The 20391-nt window shown below is 41.0% G+C and overlaps 1 long non-coding RNA gene and 1 pseudogene across 1 annotated transcript in view; one reads left to right on the forward strand and one right to left on the reverse strand.

Moving 5' to 3' along the window:
* LOC132648628 (uncharacterized) overlaps positions 1 to 20391 on the reverse strand; it is a 356879-nt gene that overhangs the window by 149430 nt on the left and 187058 nt on the right. The gene's annotated exons all lie outside the window — the stretch shown is intronic.
* On the forward strand, positions 13927 to 19652 carry LOC132648643 (ribitol-5-phosphate xylosyltransferase 1-like; annotated as a pseudogene).

The following is a 20391-nucleotide window of genomic DNA, read 5'->3' on the forward strand; positions in this document are numbered from 1 at the left end:
AGTTAAAGTCTGGTGGCTACAGGTCAGTCAGAAGATGGACCCGGGCAGTAAACATCTTTGCAAAGGAACTTCTCCTGGTCCCAGTTCACCTGGGCATGCACTGGAGCCTGGTGGTCACAGACCTAAGAAAGAAGAGTATTGTCTACCTGGACTCCATGGGACAGAAGAGACCCGGCATCCTTGAGCTGCTTTTCTGCTATCTGCGGGAGGAGAGCAAAGCGAGAAGGAACAGTGACCTGAGCCCTGCGGAGTGGAAGCAATACAGCATGTTGGCAGAGGAGATTCCTCAGCAGCTGAACGGGGGTGACTGCGGCGTGTTCGCCTGTAAATATGCAGATTACATTTCCAGGGGCCAGCCCATCACCTTCTCCCAGCAGCACCTCTGTTCAGGAAGAAGATGGTGTGAGAGATCCTGCACAAGCCCTTACTGTAGCAGCGGCCCCTGGCGGCCACTGCGAGGCAGCTGCTCCGAGTTCTTTCCCAGGTGAGGCTAAGGACTGCAGGTACTGGGTGTGGAAGAGCCTTGAACAAGTTCTGAGTTTAAAGACTGCGGCCAGGACAGCCACGGCTGCACAGAGAAACCCTGTCGGGACAGAAACAACAACAGAAGACAAGTGTGCCCACCGAAAGTTAGAAACTATCCCAGCCTGCAGAGTGCATGCTCACAAGCATGCGGCTGTCAAGATTTATCTGTGACTGAGGTCGATGCTGGATTGAATTTTGCTGTTCTTGTTCACAAGTTTTAGCTAACTGGCAGTGGATGGATTCCGGTGCTTTTCATTCTCGACTGCTTGTTTGCATTAGTTATTTCTGAAAGGAAGGCCACCAGTTGCCTGTCTCTGAGTGAATCTCCGGGGTTGCCTAACGGTACTGTGTGCTACCAGAGAAGTGTCACAGTGTGCTGCTGTTCATGGGACCCGAGCAATCCAGGAGAAGTAAGAAACGCGCTGGAGGCATCCCAAGATACTTCCCAGCCTGGAAGTAAACACATCTATTTTATTCTCCGGAGAGGAGTAACTAATGCTAGATGTGCATTGTAAACCCGGGACTCCTTGAAGCCTCACCCTCCTGAGGGCTGTACTAAACTGTTTATTCCAAAAAAGAAATATATATATATATATATTTTTTTTTAATAAACAAATATTTATATATAAATAAAAATATATTTTACATATTATATATATATATTCTTAAGCTATTTTTGAAGATGTTTCTTTGTATATATTAAGCTGAAATTTAATATGTCATGTTAATATTTATATTCTGTCACCTTAGCCCCACTATTGGTATAGACTTAATATATTTAGTGTGAATATTGCCAACTACATGATAATCTATTTTTATACAGGAAACTTTAATTTTTTATTAGTAGTAAATCTTACATTTGTGTTGTTATTCAATAAAGTTTTTATTTAATAAATTTTGGAGTTTTTTGAACATACTTTGCAAGATCCTGTGCCTGCTGTTCCTTGCATGGTGTAGTGAGGTTGTCCAAGAGAACTGGAAAGCAGATGTCCACGACAAGATCCAACAGTGTAAGCCGGAACCTGTTCATACATCTGCATGCTGAGATTGCTCTCATTCCAAACTTCTGACGTGAAGACAGGGCACTTTAGCCAAGACCTGTCTTCATCCTGGGAGAAGCTCAATATCGCAGCCAGGGCTGCCTTGAAAAACCAAACAGAACAACCAAAACAAAAAAAAATATGTGATATCAAGACTTCAAAAATTCAAAGTTTTAACATAGTAATCAATGGAGTTCTGATACCTAAAATTACTTCTCATCATGTTAAGACCACCTCTGTCCAGACCTCTGGAGAAAGAAAAAATGTTGAAGTTTTTAACCCCAGATAATTTTTTTTTTAATCCCCAAGCTTTTATTATGACTTAAAAGTAGAAGGCTCCAGAAGTTCATCTTTTGTAACTTAAAAGAATTCATGTGAGCCTCACGGAGTTTGCAACTTGCATCTATCTACCTGTCACAGGTCAATTGAACTCCAATCAACAGACTAAGATTCCACAACTTTTGCCTGTTCCTGATGGAATAGGTGTGTGTGTGTGTTTGGAGGGTGCTCCAAATGTAAGAGTTTCCTTTAAGTTCCTTAACTTTAGCTTCTGTCCCTAGTCTGAATATGTCTTAGCAGATTTCCACTCACCTGACAGTCACCACCCAGGAACCAGAATCAGACAACAAAGCACTCCAAAAGTGATCTACAGCACCCAAGCCCCAGGCAGTCCTACAAAAGTGGAGAGCCTGGGCTTGCTAGGTGATGTGCTCCAGTCCAGCTGCTGTGATTGCTTCCAGTCTTTTACCTTGATCAGGAAATCAGATGCTTCTGATGAGTGCCCCATTTCCTGAATGAATCCCCTCCCAGGCTTTGATTAACATTCCAGGCTTCCTGGGCCCCTACAATGGCATCCTAATTTCAGTTGAGGCCCATTTACAAAATCATCTATGCCACCCCTTATCCTCAACAAAAGACTGAAAAGGTTCAGTCCAAAGGAAACTCTCTGGCAAGGAAGACAAATGGCTACTTGGAGTGCCTACCCAACAAACCAAGCTAGCTCATACTGACCTCCAGGCTCCCTTGTTTGAAAAAAAAAAAAAAGGTACCTGTAAAAACCAACTAGATCAAGAGCCATCAGCAGGTTGATCCATTAGCTGAAGCAGTTTTGCAACATGATAGAGCACTCACCATACTCTGCAGAACAAGGATGTGATTGTGTGGCTGTAAGAGAAAAGGTTGTTCTATGCAAACCACTCAGCAATCATTAGAGATTCCTGTACTCTCAGGAAAACAAAAACAAAAACAAGCAAACAAACAAACCCCGTACACTGCAGACAGAAAAATGACCCAGAACAGGGGAAGCCCATGGTTGCCATTCTCATTTCCTTGTTTTTCCGGGTGATAACTCTGTCTTCAGCTATTGCAGAACACCAGACACTTCTGTTTCTGCTGACCATCGCTGGCTTGTCCATTGAAAATGTCTTAACTAGATACAGAAATTTTGTTCTGGGTGCCAGTATACTGATGTTTATTAAATCCCAGTGTGAACAGGTTTTAGGCCCACCGAGAGCCCAATTACTGGAGAGACAGATGAAGGTAGCTTGGCAGTGCAGGATTGGGTGAATGGGGTTATGGGGTAGTTGACTTTTAATATCATTGGTTTATTTTAGGCACCCACGTCCAGTCAGGCCTGCCCCCGACATCTGGTGGATATCTGATCTTGAAGTTACACCCAGAATGTCCTGGATGGGGGAGCTGTGGCCATCCGGACCGGTTGCCAGGCACCCTATCTCATACTGCAGGCCTGGACATTCTTCTGCAGCAGGGTGGGTCTTGTCCCCATTCACCTCCTACTCCTTTTGTCTGTGTACTTCTGCTTTCTGAAAAACTACCGGGAGAACTTAGTTTAATTAATATGGGGTATAGAATTCATAAAGAAACCTGTAACGCTAGCCTGTTCCTTTCACAGATACGCACCACAGCGTCAAGGATTTGACTCAGGATACAACTTAAGTAGGGGATGGAAGTGATGGCGAACATTATATTTAAAGTTACTGTGCTCAAGAGAACTATCAAAGAAAAAGCGTGTCTAGCCTGTAAGTCCTACTTGTCCAAGGACAGAGGGTGTCTCAGAATGCTAGGCGTTGTTCTTGTGATTGCCTGGTCTTGTTCATGGAGGAATCAGACAGTGTGTGGTCACTCCTGTGAACAAGCTTGCTTGCCCTTGACTGCACCTAGATGGAGGTGTCTGAGGACATGCAGGCAGGAAGTCTGCCAGTGTTCCTGCCTCTAGGTGCACAAGGCCAGGATGGACACAGTCTGTTGGCATGCCCGGCCTCACCCGCTGGGGCTCCTGCTCGACAGGACCTGCAAACCAGGACCCAACAGAAACCTCGCTGCTCTTAGCTTGCTTTTGTCTGCTGTTTTGTTTGTTTGTTTGCTTGTTTATTTGTTTTTCACATCAAAGAAAAAAATGATACAAATATCTTCCAATTTTTTGCCCATTTTTTTCCACCAGGCATTGGTTTTTTTGTACTGAGACTACATTTTGCAATGTTCGTGTATATGACTCGCAAACATTTCCTTTCAATCTGCTGCTGTTGATATTTTTTTCAGAGATTTTTTTTTGGAGTCATATATGGAAACTTATCATCAATCCTCAAGGTAATGGAGATCATTTTCTATGGTTTCTTTTAAACACTTTATAATAATTTTATGTTTAATCTACAGTCCTTTTCAAGGTAACTTTTCATAGGCTGCAAAAAGTGTAACTATTTTGCTCATGGATATCTAATTATTCCAACACCATTTCTTGAAAAAATTTACCTTTTCTTTATTGTTTTTGCACCAGTGTCAAAAACCAACTAACTGTTCACTTGCACATCGACATTAAGATGTTCTGTTGAATGCTTGGGCTCACTGACAACACAGTGCCTTGGTCGCTGTGGCTTTATTCTGTCTGGAGTACTGTGCCTCCTCCATATTTCTTTCACTTTTCCAGACTGTTGTCATTCTTGTGCTTCCCTCATGTGCTTTTACTTGTCCGTGTTTCTAAAGCCTCAAGATTCATTATCTATTTGGATTTACTGAATTCCATCAATAATTTAGGGAATAATTGTTACCTCAAGCACATGTTCTCTGATGAATGCATGTGCTATATGTCCTCAGCAATTTGGGTCTTTCCTTTTCATTTTATTCTCATTGTATTTTATCATAAAGATTCTCCTGCATGCTTCTATGGACTTAAGTTAATTCCCATTTTTGGAACTATAGTAAGATGGAAACTTTATTTTCTTTGGCAACTCTACATTGCCAGGCTGTAGGAAAATGACATGCTGTTTTCCACAGTGGCTCTCTCTGAAAGTATTAGGGGAATGATTTGACATTGTGTCACATGAGGTACAGTTCAAAGAACCGGAAATGTTGTCACACTAGTAGAAGACCTGGGCAAACAAGACAAAGTGTATGAGCTAGGAGCGCCAAACATTGGTGACATTTTGGTAGGGATCAGAAGTGAAACTTACCCTGCCCACTATGAAATTATAGAACTAACCCCTAAGTCTAGATGTTGATTAATAAGAGGGAAGTTTAGTCAGAAGCCCCAGAATACAGACATAGAAATCAAGCTGCATCACCAACCTGGGAGTTTTCAAACTGTTATCTTTTAAAGCAGGGAGTCAAAAATAAATAAACAGCTGACAGAGGAAGGTGAGTCCTGGTGCAGTGTGGTGTGAAAGTGAATTAGTGCTCAGAGATCCCAACTGTCCTACTCCTATTGTGTGAGAACACAGCACACAGATAAATATTGCTTCTAGAGTTCAAGGTTGGGCTTCTCCAGACATACACAGCCGAGCTGCAGTTAAGACTGAGTGCAGGGTAGCACAGCCCTCTTTGTTATGAAAGGAGCAGAAATTTTCATGGAAATGCTCTGCTAGTGCTAATTCTCATCTTGACCTGCCTGAGCGAGCTCAAGCCACGGACCGGCAAGAGATCACACAGGCCCCTACCTTTGCAAGTTTGATTCCAAAATGTCTTTCTTCTAGAATGGAGGCAAGGCCAGGCACATTTTGAGGTTCATCAAAACAAGATTAAACTGTTTTGTTTGTAATGAAATGAGTTGATTAGTTAAAAAAAAAGAAAAAAAGGAAAAAAAAAAAGCTGTTTCTTTTTATTTATTCACTTTCCTGCCAATTGTAGCCAGCTTCCTACTCTCCTCCTGATCCCAACCCCTCACTCTTTCTCTTGACCCCCTCCCCTTCTCCTCTTCTCCTTAGAATGTGGGAGCCCTCACCATCACCAACCCACGCCAGCATATCAAGTCGCCCTATGGCCGCATGCATGCCCTATCAGCAGAACTGACAGTGCCACGTGCCCTTTGGCATCCACATCACTGTGGCAGTGTACACGTCTCCCAGAGCGAGGAACAGTGCTATTTGTCTGGGTTTAGCCCGGTGTGGCACGTGGAAGACATTAATACAGCCAACCATGATGAAGGAGGAGGTCACTGGAACATCAGAGAGCAGGAAGAGTAGGGAGGGGACAAGCCTCAGTGCACAGCTGATGGGGCCAACACAGAGAAATCTTTCTTTTTATCATTTTTATTCCATTTGTTCCCTCAGTTGGAGTGACCTAGAAATAGCTTGCTCATAAAAGATTAGCCACATTTACGCACACAGATCTCTTTAATAACAAACCCAGATTTCTCTTTGTAACATTCTGATTTTTTAACTCAGAACAAGCATCACAAATTCACTGACACATAAGCACCGAACTTCTATAATCTATTTTTTAAAGAATTTGTTAGACTAGATCAGAAACCTCTAATACCATGGTCATATATTTTAAGAGTGTGCCTGCAGTGCCCTCTTCTGTTAACTATAGGTAAGTGCAGTTTCCCATCTACCTTTTAGAAGAAAGTTATTTTGGCAAAAGTGTTCGACTGCAAAATTTTGCAAATTTTGGACAGTTTATTTCTACTGACTTCTTTTGTATTAATGACAGTTTACTCATTTTGTTCTACTGACTTCTTTTGTTGCTATGTTAAGAAGCTACAGCATGGAAGAAATGTATTACAATGATTGAGTTCTTTTTCCAAAACCCGCAAGATTTATGATTTATAATAATGTTTCTCCAGGTTGACTATGTTACCATCTCCCAGGCATGGTTCCTGTTTGTAGGATGACCTATGCTAGTCAATATTAACCGGTACCTGCTCATGGTAGCCGTCAGGCACACACAGGGGTCATCTACAAGACAGAGGTGGCCACACACTGCATTTTGACTAAACCAAGTTTCTGTTTGCTCTTCCACATTGCTCAAACAAGTGATGAGGATGTAGGGTGCTAAATAACTACTTGCTGACTGCACATGTGTTTAAGAACATTCTCCAGATTCCAACAGTTTTCTAAAGAGAGATGCAAGTCTGTTTTACTGGACATGAGCCATGAGACCAAAAAACAAAACAAAACAAAACTTAATCAAAGCAATTTTAGATGGCCACAGATCAGACCAAACAACAGGACAAGTACATAAGATTCTTCTGTGGGGATGGAAAAAATGTTAATAACTAATTAACATTGCTCTGGTACTAATAATAGGAGATTAATAACACCACGGGTACTGAAAAATAGAATGTATGGTATCATGAATTTTAGATGTTCTCTCGGTCAAAATACCAGTAATTTTATAAAGAGGATAAGTAAAAACATTTTGTAATGTATGATTTAAATTTAGGCTAAAGAGCCTTTCTACTCTTATCAACATTTATAAAAGTTTTTGTGCTACTAAAACTGCCCAGGTTTCTCAGAAATCACAATAGAAAATAACAAAGTTCACATGAAAAAAAAATAAAAAATGAAACAAAAAGATCCAATATGCATATAAATAAAGAGTTTAATGAAAGACATTAGAAGATCCAGGCTGGAGAAAAGGCTCAGTCAGTAAAGTGCTTGCAAAGAAGAACAAGGTCCAAAGGTCCCAGTTCTGTCCCAGGACACAGTAATCCCAGGGATGGAAAGGCAGAGGCAGGAAGATCCCCAAGGTCCCTTGATATCTGTCCTGGCTAGTCTTTTGTTAACCTGAGCTAGAGTCATCTCAAAGGAGGGAGCTTCAATTGATCCATAAGATACAGTTGTAGGTCATATTCTTCATTAGTGATTGATGAGGAAGGGCCCAGCCCATCCTGAATGGTGCCATCCCTGGGCTGATGGTCCTAGTTCTATAAGAAAGCAGGCTGAGCAAGCCATGAGGAGCAAGCCAGTAAGCAGCACCCCTCCATGGCCTCTGCATCAGCTCCTGCCTCCAGGTCCCTGCCTTGCTTGAGTTCCCGTCCTGACTTCCTTCAGTGATATGTAAGTCAAATAAACCTTTTCCTCCCTGACTTTCTTGTTGGTCACAGTGTTTCATTGTAGTAATAGCAGCCCTAACTAAGACAAGTTGGTACCAGGATTGTGGGGTGTTGCTGTGAGACTGAGCTGACGGTGATGTTTTGGGAGGTTTGCAGAAGGACTTAAAACTTTGGATGAAAAAACCATTGAGTGTTGACAGCTTAGTGGGCAGCTGGTGGAGCTTGGAAGATAAGGATGTTGAGAGCGGTGCTGACAATAGAGGCCTGGCGTCAAGTTTCAGAGGAAAGCAAAGACTCTGCTGGGCTATTTGTGTGAGGAATCTGTGGTGTCTGTACAGCTGGAGCTGAAGAATCAGCTGTGATTAACAAAAGGCCAGCACGGTTGAAGAGAAAGCTTTGTGTGACTGAGACAATCAGTGCTGGTCAGCCTCAGCTGAGGAACTAGCAGTGCTTAAGAGCCCAGCATCATTAATGTAAACCCTTCTGGAAAGTGTTTTCTCGGAGTCAACACACAGGTGCTGTGTTCCAGAGGTGGCCAAGGCTGTTGGCAACAGAACTTGGTAGTGTACGAGTCACCCAGGTGGTACTGGTTTTGAAGGCATGAAGGAGTGTGGAGATCAGCTGAGACTTGGCTCTGTGAGAAGCCAGGAGAGGCCACTGCTGAAGGTGCAGCCTCAGCAGCAGTTGAAGACCCAGGATTAAAGGGACCATGCAGAGAGCCTCTGAGAGGCTATTGGGGAAGTCCATCCCAGTTGCAGTGACATAAGATGACCACCAAGAAGAGCAACAGCAATGGAATAGAGCCTTCTGGAGCTTAGAAGACAAGCTGTGTGTGCTGCAGGGGGTGGGGCTGGAGAAGTGACCCAAGCCCCTTGGAGGAGCCCAGAAGATCATCTGCAAATATTAAAGAAACACACAAAAGAGAAACATGAACACAGTGTACAAATGTGGGGCAAAGCAGCCATTGGTAAGTCAGTGTAAGAGGAAAAGCATGAGAAGAGAGTGTAAAGTGTATCCTGTCCTGGTATGGAATTTGCTAGATTGTGTATTTCCTTTAACCAAGTCAGTTTCAGGGAGTCTGTTCTTAAGGCAATGTAGGTTTTCTCTACTGTGTTCCTTGCTCTCTTCTGAGTCTTGTTCACTAAATGAACTGTGAGCATCTGAATTATTCTGCAGTCTGTTTCAGGCAATCTAAAGTAGACTTTGCTTATAAAAATAAAAATAAAGTTACTCTTCAGAGTTCTTCCAGCCACCCCCATTTCCCAGTTTCCAAGCCCCTTCCACATATAACTGTTTGTTACAGTGGCACCTCCCTTCCAGGTGTTCTACCTACATAGTACAGTTTGCTGAGGCTGCTGTAGCGAACTGCCAAGGGAGCCATTGAGAACGTTTCAGCTTCTGCCTTCCTCAAGGTGGGAGTGTCTGTGTCTCTGGAAGGCTCTGCACCTCAGCAGCTAGGTCACATTGAGACACTCTGCTGTGTAAGACAATAGTCAAAGGATCTAGAGATTAGGGTATGACCTGGAGAAGCGGGGCATTATTTAGCCTGACACATTTGGATGTTTTCTACAATGGCCCACATTTTCATACTGGTTGTTAGTGTGGCTTTAAGAGCATGGCATAATGGAAATGGACCAAAGAATATCTTTCAAAATAACTGACAAGGGGTTCTCAGAGGTTGTAGGCCTGCATATTAATGTTACCTCATGTAACAAAACAAAGCATCATGGTTGCCCTTAGGAGACAGGATGAAGTGTCTGTCAGCTTGCAGAGGATGTCTGAGCAAATGGGGAGGTGATATCTATCCCCTTGACACACTGAATGCTTTGGTGTACTTGTAGCTTCAGCGCAAGACAATTAGTCTCTCCAGTCACGATATTAAATTAATTCTAATAATGATGCTATTTTAGTTTATAATATACATTTTGCTTCAGAATATGATGGGTAGCCAGGGTTCAGGAACATTTGGGGTTCCTCGGTATAAGTACAATGTCCTGTCATCTTTACAACTACAGCCACTGAAGTCTGCCCCGCATACAGTAAGCTGCCACACATGATCGAGGATTGTCTCGGTCACTGCCTGCAACCGACCATGGAGAGAAACGTCTCAGCTCAGAGTAAAAAGAGAAAAGAATAAAACATACATTTTCCTAACATTCTAAAATGGATGAGACAGCAGATGTGTCTGGTTTTGTTCTTTGACTACCAGGTTTGTATCTGTGGGAACATGTTTTCGAAGGCACTCTTGATCCCTCTGACGTGACTGCGCAATGGAGGGAAGGACAATTGATTGTAGGAAGAACACAGTACAGGTACTGTTAGACAACACTGACCTTGCCTGCCGCGTGACACCTCATGGACCTACTGGAGGGAATATACTCTCATAAGTATGCTCTATATTTTATCATATAGTATGCACAGTATATTTATACTTCTATAAACCTATTTTATATTTTTATGCTTCAGCTTGGGAAGAAAACAGAAATCAATCCTGGGAATGAATAAATAAATAAATAGGTCCTGCTTACACTTTAGTAAACGTTTGCTTATTGAATTAGACATTTCAAGGTAATTTTGGAGGGAAAGCTGGAGACCTGCCTCAGTGGCAGATGAGTTGCCTGGCATGTGCCAGGCCCCGGGGTCAGTCCCCAGTGCAGAGAAGAGAGAAACTAAAAGTCTGTAAATAAATCCTGGGGAGTCTTATTTCTGTTTTGGTTTTAGCTGATGATATGGAAAACTTCATGTTCCGCATTTCATACACTTTACTGGTAAATGAACACAATGTTCTATGCCTTAGAGGACGAAAGTAAACATTACTTTCATGATTTTCTTTTCGTTCATAGTTAGGTTAACCTGGAAATACTCAGAGTCCAACTGTTACTTATTAAAACATTTTTATGTCATATCTACTATGATTTACGTAATTATGTAGGCTCCTTTTTTTTCCAAAATTCAAAACTGTTTCTGTTTTGATTTTTAGATTCTAAAAAACCAGTGCAATGCCAAGACTTTTAAGGATTTTACTTTTATTTAACTTACATATCACTGTATAATTCCTTAATTTTCAAATAGAATTAAGGTGATTTTAATTAGAAAAAACATAGTTTTATCATGAAGGTACTGTTTCCAGTTGGCTTTTAACGGAAATAAATATTAGTTGTTTTTACATGTTTACTTCATTTTTGTTATTGTTGTTGTTTCAAGACAGTGTTTTTCTGTGTAGCCTTGGCTGCCCTGGACTTGCTTTGTAGACCAGGCTGGCCTCAAACTCACAACGATCTGCCTGCCTCTGCCTCCTCAGTTTTGGGATTACAGGTGTACATCACTGAACCCGGCTTGTCCCGGTTTGTCTTCAATTAAATATTTTATATAATGTTAGTACATGAGGACATGAATACATGTTAGATCATGAATACATGATCCAGTCCAACCTGCATTCCCTCCCCTCCAGTTCCTTCTCTGTACAACCCACCACTTCTCCCTTCAACCTTATGTTCACATGTGTGCCCACATACACACCTCGGCAGCCTGCAGGTATCAGCTGGTTTTGAGAACAGGTTTATGTGGAAGCTCATTGATTAGGCTAGGCTGTCTGGACAGTGAGCACCAGGGATCTGCCTCTCCATCACGACATCAGCCTTTCATCTTAGTTCAAGAATTGTCCTTAGGTCCTCATGCTCACGGCACAAGCACTTTGCCAACCCAGCTAGCTCCCTAGCCTGTCATTGCTGACTCTCTCAAAGGAATCATGCATGCAGTGTAAACAAGTATTTAGCCTCATTGTTCTAATCTCATTGTAGGTTGTGTGTATACTCCTAAGCTTCACACTAGTTAGATTTCACTGCTTGAAAGAGTAAGTGGATCTTAGTGGCTTGAAGGCTGTCATAGAATGTGCAACACCTTGGGTTCAATGGCCAGTACAAAAAAAAAAAAAAAAAGTAAATGTCTATTGCATGCATAAATTGCTTTCTGTGTTTATAGTTGAGCAGTGAACATGTCAGTGGACTAACATTGCAGAGACGTTTCTGGAATTCAACTAGTCTATAGAATGGAATATGTGAGACTCTCATTTCTTCCCTGAAGGCACAGTCATGCGTGTCATCCTTAAGCGTATAATTACTTGGTATTACCACAGTGATAGAAAACATTGTTAACTACCACGAAGAAAGTCTAAGCCCAGTTTTCCTTTCTGAGGTTTGTACGCAAGATTTTACAATCATGGAAGAAACCTTGTTCTTTCCTCTTAGAGAACTTTGTAGTCAAGTTCTGTGACAGACTTTTAAAATACCTTATTAAAAAATGAAAAGTAGTAGATAATGTATGCAAAGTGAATGAAGTCTCATGGAATCGCAAGTTGTAGTCTCAGTCAAGTTACACTGATGCTAACTTAAGTGAGTTTCAAAACTCTACTGTTTGCACAGTTACTTCGACTGAAATGATTCCTCTGGGCTCGCTATATGGAAGTGCTTACTCTGAAGATATTTTTCAGTTGAAGCAAGCGGTAGAAAAATATATTGAACATTGTAAGTTCTGATGCTTACACATATGCTGAGTAACCCACAAGAGCAAATTAGAATTCTGTACATGATTATTTTCAGTTAATGGATTTTCAGTAATAACCTTAGATAATTAGAACACAAAGAACACAACACTCATTCTGTACATTATACTACTCATACACAAGCCTTATGTTTATAATGTTAGTGTATAGTAGGAAATTTTCGTGTTTTAAACTAAGGGTTGGAAATACAGCTCAGTTGGTAGAACTCTCACTGAACATGCGCACATCTGGCCTTGGTTCCCAGCGCCACATGGACAGGGAGTGGGGCGCACATTCTTATTCCTAGCACACCGAGAGTGAGGGCATCTGTAATTCTCTCCCTTAACTAGATGCGCAGGCATCTTTACCCCTTCTCTCTCGAGCCTTCCCTCACCCTGAGCTCTCTAGGAGGTGATCTCCCTACTCCAGGATGTTCTGCGCATTCCATCCTTCTCTTCTCAGACCATGTTCTGTCAGGTGATGCCTCTCTCTCCTTCATTTTCCTCCCCCACTACATTCTGTTGATCCTCATCCGGAATTTCAGAATGGTTGTCCCCACTCACTGTTTTCACTTCCCAACTGCTCATTCCCTTGCACTTTGACTCCCAAAGTTCAGAACACTTCGGCGGCAGTGATTGCTTGGGGCAGCAGATGACAGTGTGAGTTTTGGAGCATGTCTATTCCTTTTATGAAGACTCTTAAAAATATATTGCAAAGAAGAAAATACAACATTCTCCAACTTGCTAACCACTCAGACTTAATATATCTTAGCTGTCAGGAAATCTCTATGTTTAACTTTCCTCCTAACAGAATAGTTTCCAATAAAACCTTTTCTTTGTTTCTTACTCTTTTTATTCTTCACTAAAGAATTGCTATTAGGAATTTAATGTATAATCTCACTCAGATTTTTATATTTCTACTGATGGAAGATATATAAGTATTTTTCCATACTTATTTTTATGTACTTTCATATTTACATAAAATTATCCTTTAAGGGCTGGTAAGATGACTTGCCAGGTAAAAGTGGTTGCCCTTAACTCAGACAACCTGAATTCAACCCCAAGGTCTGCATGGTGGAAGGAGAGAACCAACTCCTCCAAGTTGTCCTCTGGCTGTCACAAGCACGCCTTGGCACGCATGCACATAAATCCTTTTAATTATGCTCAGAATCTCCTGAAGCTTGATGCATTCCTTTACATTGTATCTTAATGCCTTGCCTTCAGTGAAGAAATGAGAGTCCACTCTCATATACTAGCTGAATTTCTACATCCAAAGCTTTCTATTATTCTGTCCCACTTGCTCAGAAGAACTTGCATTATACAAATTGCACTTCCAACAAGAATATTAATTAAATCTTATTCTAGATTTTATATAAAACGATTGAAATTTCCTTTGTTCAGTTTTGTTTATCTCTTGCTTGTGGTGTGTTGTTTTCAACAGCTTCATCACTGGCCCGGGTGTGGTTCCAGGGTACTTCTCCATAGACGTGGACAATGTGGTCCTTGTGTTAAATGGAAGAGAAAAAGCAAAGATCTTCCATGCCACCCAGTGATTACTTTATGCACAGAATTTAATGCAAACCCAGAAACTGCGGCATCTGGCTGTTGTCTTGCTTGGAAATGAATACTGTGACAATGACTGGATAATGCAGTTCCTCAAAAGAAATGGAGGCTTTGTGGACCTACTTTTCATAACATACGACAGCCCTTGGATTAATGGCGCAGATGTTTTCCAGTGGCCTTTAGGTGTAGCAACGTAAGTACAAGATAAGAAAGGCATCCCTCGGGTGTTCTGAAGAGAACGGGGAAGATGGTGTTTTATTTTATTTTATTTTTAAACTCATAATGTGAATTTGAATTTATTTGGAATTTGCAAATTTGTTTGTAGATTTTATACAGACTTAGATAATTAGTAATGTGCTTGACAATTTGGCATAATAGAATTTATGACTTTAGCCTCCCCATGTGCTATTAAGCAGAAATCCAAATCTAGTCAGTTATCTTTTCCTCTGATACACTGTTATATTTGATTATGAAATATTTGCATATTTGAAAGAAAGTGGTAGATTTAATGCATCACACATGAAGATGGTGTTTTAAATGGCAGTAGGTTCACTGGTGATGAAGCAGGCCTATCTTTCCTACCATCAAAAAGAGTGGCCTAGAGCATCAGTGGCAATAGTAACTACTTTGTTGTATTTTACCATCTTCTGAGGAGAAATGAAGAGTACTTGTTTGTTCTAAAAATGGATATAGGATAAAAATTTAAGCTTAATAGTGCCCTGAAGAGAGGTTTAGCAGAGAATGAACAAAGACAAAGCCATAATTCTAGTTTAAACAAATACTGTTGTGGCAATATTTTTATATACTGTATAGACTTCCCTTGGGTTTGTGATTGGCTGACTTGATGTTAATCTCAACTGTAAAAGCAGAGGTTAATTAAATGATAGTTTAGGATCCTCAATATATAATCATCCTCCAGTTTAAAAAAAATGGAAAACATTTTTTAAACTTTCTGTGGATAGATTTTTAATAGTAAGAGATAGGCTCTCAGTAGTATATAAACTTTCTGAGGTCAGGAGTTTTCTTCCCAGATTTAAAATAGTTCTGTAGAAATGGGCTATAGAGGTGGCTGGGGCAGTTAAGAACAATTACTGCTCATATAGGAAACTCAGATTCAGTTCTAAGCACCCACATGCTGTGTCTCATAGCCATGTGTGATTACAGTTCCAAGGCTCTGAATCCCTGTTCTGAACTCTGTGGGTGCTTGGCTACACATGGAGACAAGCAGGCACACAAATATACTAATATACACATAAATTTAAAAAAAGTAAATTTTAAAATAATGCTTATACACAGTAGGTACTCACATATTTGTTGAGGAAATGAATCATCTCACTGATAGAATTAAATTTGACATTCGTTATTATGTCACTGGTTACCACCATGTCTGAATTCAGACTGCTTTAGCTGTACAGATGTCACTAGAGAAATGCCAGGGACAGGTATTCCCACCCCTATGTGGACAATATTCCAGGCGAACAGGTTTAGGCTGGGACCAGCCTTAAAATTTCAAAAACTTTGTAAGTACACCCAACCTTCAGAAAAATCTATTTATTGAAAAGAGCCTGTATTTGTAGAAATGTTTATACTTTTTCCACATTGTATGACATCACCTACTCGCCTAATAGAAGACAGAAGCATAGTCATTTTGGTGTTGCCAACCTCACCCTGTTCCCGATGAGGAGACATTGGGTAGCATCCGGAAACCTTTTGGTTGTCTCAACTGAAGAGGGGGAATTATAACAACTGGTGTCAAGGGGGTAGAGCCCAGGAATGTTATTAAACATGGTGCAGTGTATGGCAGTCTTTAAAACAAAAAGTTATTTGACCCAAAATGCCATAATAATCTTGTGTACAGGATAGACTACAGGCACACATTTATATGCAAACCAGTGCCCATGGAATGAGCCCCCTCTATAGAATAACAGGTTTGTTGTAAGCAGTGATTAATATATCTTCTAGTAAACTGCTGATAGTCCTAACATCTGTATAACCAAATCACCACATAGAGACTGGCTTTATTTAGTTAACCTAGAACACAGTGCTGGGCAATAATTACTCCATCCTAAACATCCAAGCCCTCATAGTTTCCTAACATTTAGATTTCCCATGTTATACTTGCTTTTTGTGAAATATTATGTCCAGGCCATCTCCACGTAGTTCCAAGATCTCTCCTCCAGCTCTCTCTCCTAGCTCTCCTCTCCTCCCACTGCCCTCTGGCTCCTCCCCTCTTTCCTGTCCTCTGGCTCCTTTCAGCTCAATATTGTGTCTAATTTCTTTATTTTGGGGTGTTTGCACACAGTTGAGACAGTATGCTTAAAATAAGTATCACAAGGCAATATCCAGATTGAAACCAGACAGATGGGGGGGGGAATCAGCATTTGAATGAACAAGGGTAAGGTGTATACATTTCAAAAGAATGTTATACCAACACAGGTTTTATTCATTGTTTTATTCTTTGGAATTTTTTTGAAATTAACTCTTCAGAGATCATGATTATAACAGTATATTTTCTTTTTAGTGGACAAATAGGACTGTTTATGTCTATGGTGTACAATGTGCTTAGAAATCATTGTCCTTAACAGATGGCTTAACAAGCCAAGCTGAGGGGCATCCTACCATATAGTAATTCATTACTTGCTTTTATAGATACAGAAAGTTTCCCGTTGTTGAAGCCAGCTGGTTGATGCTGCATGATGAGAGGCCCTACATATGTAATTTTTTAGGAACTGTCTATGAAAACTCATCAAGACAAGCACTGATGAACATTTTGAAACAAGATGGAAGTGATAAACTTTGTTGGGTTTCTGCAAGAGAGCAGTAAGTTCAATGTTTGCATGGTTCCTTCCTGTTGCTCTCCAATCCGAATGTCACCTTGTGTACAAATAGGTTTCCAGAGAAACAGTGGTAACTGCTTATTCCAGCCTCCTGTCTAAAGGTACAGTAGTAACTAAAACGTAGGAAACTGGCTTTTCTCCAGTCTTTCCCATTATAATCAGGAAGCAAGTATTGATGGAGTAATGAAAGTCATTTTGCAATAATTTCTTTTGCTATTAAATAAACACATGGAGTATAAAGCTGAGTGGCCAGGGAATGGATGCCTAAAACATATGCTTCTAGATCTAGAAATTTATTTTTTAATTGTGACAGAAATTGCCTTCTAGATGGATATCACTAATTACTATGAATTTAATACAATTACTGTTAATGTAATTGTATTAAATTCATTTACTCTGAGTTACCAAACAACTTCCAAATGACAAAAACCATCTTACTCATAAAAACAGTGAAAACAAAACAAAAACAGTGCCCTCATAGCACTTGTTGGAGGAGACAAGTAAAACAGTGTGTGTCAGGAGATGGTAATGACGTGTGAGAAGAGAATTAAAGACAAGAAGGCCACAGAGAGGACTGAGGTGGAGGGTAGAACATTTGTTTTCAGGTAGCGAAGGAGAGCACCAGGTGGAGGGCTATATTATATACAGGCCTGAAGAGGGCACAAGAGTCAGCAGGGTCCATTTAGAGAGGGGAGCCAAGGCAAAGGACATAAGGCAGGGGGGTGCTTACACAGCAGCTGAAGGGCTGGTGAGTGAGAGGTGGTATGAGAGAGCAAAGTCTTACTGGAGGACAAGCACTAATAAAATGGTTCTGGTTGAGCTGAGCTAGAGGTCAGGTAGTACCCTCTGTGCTCCTGCTGCTTCTAGACCATTCTGTCCTTCTGCACCCGGAACCCCAGTTCTCAGTCTCATGCCAGTGTGTATAACTGGAACTCTGTAGCCCTGAGCCTTCACCTTCACCTTACCTCCCTGATTCCTTAAAGACTGGAGCTCCATTGCCCCTCTGGCTGACACCAGTCTTGTCTGAATTCTTGGTGACTTCTAAGTCTAGCCAATCCTTCTATCACCTTGGTATAAGGTTTCTTTCCTTTCTCCCCTTCATAGATCATAGGCTTCGATCAGCCATTTCCTGTTATGGTCATTTCCTAAATGACCACTTGCATTTCACATACCACAATGTTTCTCCATGACCTGGAATTCTAGCATTTCTGTTGGTAATCATCCTATCTTGCCATTCCAACTCATTCTCTGTAATGGGACTCCACAGTTCAGCTGGAATTTACAACATGGTTTTTACTATGCCCAGATTGTTCTTCCTGTCCCTGTATCAACTTCTGAATTACACAGCTTAAATTCTACAGTCAACCAGCCCTGCATATATGTTCCCCTTTCTAATTCCCCCATCTAGCGAGCCCTACCTGTCTAGTCTCCCCTTCTGCCCACCCCATAGCCATACTCACGCAGCTGTGCATAAGTTTAGACAGTCTGAAAGCTGAAGAACCCATCACTCCTATATTTCCTAAAGTATTCCCCCTTCGTCCTCAAAGACTGCTTTATACCTTCTGTCCTAACCTCTTGACACCTCCTCAGTCTCCCTTTAGAGATTGGAGCTTATTTCACTACGAGAATACGAATAGAAAAGAATGCCAGGCTCAGCTTCTGCATGTATGTGGCCCATATATTCATTCCATTCTCAAGACCACAGCCAGATTGATTGTTAAAATGTTTATTGCTTATGTCGTTCCCTCTTCAGAACACTACAGTTGAGTCTTCTGTAAGCAGACTTTATGGTTTTTGACTGCTCACCTAAGTTCCCCTACTTCCACCTTGCTGGCCTCCCTACCAGTTCTTGGGGCTTCAGACTTTCTAGAAAATGTCCTGACTTAACTCAAAGACCTAATGCCCACCACTGGATAAAGCACAGCTGCATCAGAGTAAGACAAGAGGACACAGCACTCCGGAAATACAATTGAATGAATACTACCCATTCGAAGATTGATCACTGGATATTTTTAAATATAAAGTAATAAAATGTTCAGATTATTTCCAAATGTTCAAAACAAAAAAAAAACCTTTTTATAGGTAGTCTTACGTAGCACAGGCTGGCCTCAAACTCGGTATTTAGCCCAGGATGATGTTAAACTCCTGATTCTTCCTATGCCTCCCAACTTGTAGAATTAGGGAATTATATACCCAGTTTATGGATAGATGATGATCAATACTAGGACTGAGTTCTAGCAGCTGGGCTATACCCACACCCCCAAACCTTAAAGAAGTTTTAAGAAATGTGTTTGGCCCAACATTTTCAATGCCTCTCATATTTATCATCTCTCTGATGTGTTCACATTTTTGATAAATGACATTAAAAGATTTGCTTCAAAAAAGATGCCATAGGAAAGTAAAACCTTACAGGGATTTCCTTGTTGTTTGTTTAATTTCCTAGGTGGTAGCCTCAGGAGACAAATGAAAGTCTTAAGAATTACCAAGATGCTTTGCTTCAGAGTGACCTCACTTTGTGTCCTGTAGGAGTGAACACAGAGTGTTACAGAATATATGAGGCCTGCTCGTTTGGCTCCATTCCTGTGGTAGAAGATGTGATGACAGCTGGCCACTGTGGAAACATGTCCAGTCACCACAGCGCTCCTCTGCAGTTACTCAAGGCCATGGGTGCCCCCTTTATCTTCATCAAGGACTGGAAGGAGCTTCCTGCCATTTTAGAAAAGGAGAAGACTAACTTTACAAGAAAAGATTCAAAGAAGAAAAATGTTACTTCACTGGTACCAATACTTCAAAACAGAACTAAAGTGGAAATTTACTAATATTTTAGAATGCTCATTTTTAATGAATAATAAAGTTTAATCATACCTAGCTGTAAGTGTGTGTTCATAAGTGTGAATATGTACAGCACTTGATAAGGCAGCTCCATCAACTCAGTTTCACAGAAGGGACCAAATGTTCTCCTTTTTGGCTACTGCTGTATACAAGATCAAAGAAATGGCGATATTTTACTGAGGCTGATCTGGCAAGATCCTTAAGTGGTTAAAGGTGCTTACTGCCAAGCCTGATGAGCTAAGTTCAGTCCCCCAGAAACTACACGGTAGGGGAGAAGTGAGTCTCATGGGCTGTCATGTGACTGCCCAACAGCATGCACACACAAACACATCAAATAGGTGGATAGATAGATTGGTGGATGGATGGATAGGTAGACAGGTGACTCAGGTTCAATTCTACCGAGATCAAGAAGCCAGCATTTACTGACCGTGCTCAATGACTTTAACCCACTTTAGGGGCTGGAGTGCTGGCTCAGTGTTTGAAAGTGCTCACTATCCTTGCATATAGCCTGAGTTCAGTGCCCAGCATGCATGGCACACACTCAGCCATCTGTAAGTATTGCTCAGTAGGTCCTGACATGTTCTTCTGTCTTCCATGCACACAAGTGCATATGACACATAAAATAAAGAACTAACTTATAGAGTACTATTTACTAGGGCTGACATCTGGTCATGTCAGTAGCAGGATATATGCTGAACAATGGCTGCAAGGTTAGATAGCATCAATGAACTTAATGGCTCTTCTATACAACATGGAAATTATTTTA

The sequence above is a fragment of the Meriones unguiculatus genome, chromosome 17 (genome assembly GCF_030254825.1).
Source record: "Meriones unguiculatus strain TT.TT164.6M chromosome 17, Bangor_MerUng_6.1, whole genome shotgun sequence".
In the NCBI taxonomy this organism is placed as follows: Eukaryota; Metazoa; Chordata; class Mammalia; order Rodentia; family Muridae; genus Meriones; species Meriones unguiculatus.